This window comes from Calonectris borealis, chromosome 1, assembly GCF_964195595.1.
Source record: "Calonectris borealis chromosome 1, bCalBor7.hap1.2, whole genome shotgun sequence".
Taxonomy (NCBI): Eukaryota; Metazoa; Chordata; class Aves; order Procellariiformes; family Procellariidae; genus Calonectris; species Calonectris borealis.
In genome coordinates this window covers 70,807,796-70,809,444 of record NC_134312.1, presented here as the reverse complement: position 1 = coordinate 70,809,444, position 1,649 = coordinate 70,807,796, and the positions used below count along the sequence as shown (strand labels likewise).

The 1,649-nt window shown below is 40.3% G+C and overlaps 1 pseudogene; it reads right to left on the bottom strand.

Annotated features, from left to right (window-relative positions):
• Positions 1-519: 519 nt before the first annotated feature.
• Positions 520-619, bottom strand: LOC142078100 (U6 spliceosomal RNA; annotated as a pseudogene).
• Positions 620-1,649: the final 1,030 nt, after the last annotated feature.

Sequence of the window (1,649 nt, the reverse complement as noted above, 5' to 3'; positions counted from 1 at the left end):
CTTTAGAAATCTATGAAAAATATTTTTTCTACTCATGCCAGAAAGCGTGACCTCTTTTTTATGATACAGTTATCATGATTATTGGATATTACCATTACAGTCAACTCATGTAAGCACGCAACTTTATCAACAAAAAATATATAAACGCATTGAAATACATAAAATTCAACCTCAGACCACAGAATTATCCTAGGATAATTCAAGTTGGATGCCACCTCAGCAGGTCATCCAGCTCAGCCTCCTGCTAGAAGCAGGCTCAGCACTGAATGTAGACCTGGTTGCCCACGGCTTTCTTCAGCCAGGTTTTAAAAGTTCGCAAGGACAGAGTCCACAACCTCTCTGGGTAGCCCTTTCCAAGGTCTGATTGTCCTCAGGGTGATTTTTTTTCCCCTTTACATCAAGCTGGAAGCCTACAGCACCCAGTGGTCTCCCACCCAAGTACTGACTTTTGGGGTCTAACCCTGCTGAGCTTCGAGGTCAGACAAGCTCCAGTGTGTTCGGGGGCGTATGACCATGCACCATGATGTGGAATAACTCATAAATTTGGTTGTCATCCTTGCACGGGGCTGTGCTAATCTCTATACTCTTCCAAGTTTAGTATATGCATGCTAAAATGAGCTACAACCGAAGCAGTCACCTTATCTGCTCTGCACCTCCCACCATAGGCTAACAGACCCCAGATATTGTACCTTATTTAGTCCACGACAAATAGAGGGGATGAAAATTACAATTACATTCTAAAACATTGAGTGTATAGGTTAAGCTTACCATACAATAGACTAGGTAGTTTAGAAATAAAAACATCCTTTCTGCATTTCAGTGATTGTTACAGTCATTGCAGAAAACCTTAGAGGGAGATGTAGGACCTTGATTTTAAAGGTGGTGATTAAATATAAATGTTGTCTGAGACTGAGCACACCAAACAGAAAGGCTTTTAGTAAATATAATTCAAACTCAGTCACTGAAACCCTATTGTAAACAAATGTTTCCAACACTTTTTTCAGATATTCCCAATTCATTGCATTGGATTGACAAAGCTTTTCAGAGTTCAAGTATTAAATCCGGCAGACATAGGATCTGAAGGTTCTCCACCCCATTTCTTTTTGGAAATGCTCACTCAGCCTCTGCTATTGTCCTAAATGACAGAGGGAAAGCATTTCTTGTTATGATTCAGCTACAGAGCTCCAATGCTGTTCTGCTACAGTCTCAGCAGTTTGAAACCCAACACCAACAAATTACAAAGAAGCCATTAATGGTCTGGTCTTTCTTTTCTTTTTTTTTTTTTTCCCCCCCTATGTATTAAATGAAAATATCCAAAGAGCTTTGGTAAGGCCCCTATCAAGAAATTTCTTTCCTGGGGCAGGAGCTGGCTGGCTATCACATTTCAAAGCCTTACACCGCACACAATATGCAATGATGCTTTTCCAATAAATTTGAAGCTCGTATGTAACAACCATTTGTGGTTGATGTAGCCATTAATAAATATTTCTAGAAGTCTGCATCCCTACGTGCCATCTCCTTACCTGGCACACGAGTGGAAAGACACCCGGGGGAGTTATAAGTCTTAACAGGCAAAGGGATTAATTCCAAGAAATTAATTTTACAAAGAGAGGCTAAAGATCTTTGCTCCCTTTGTAAACAGTGATCAG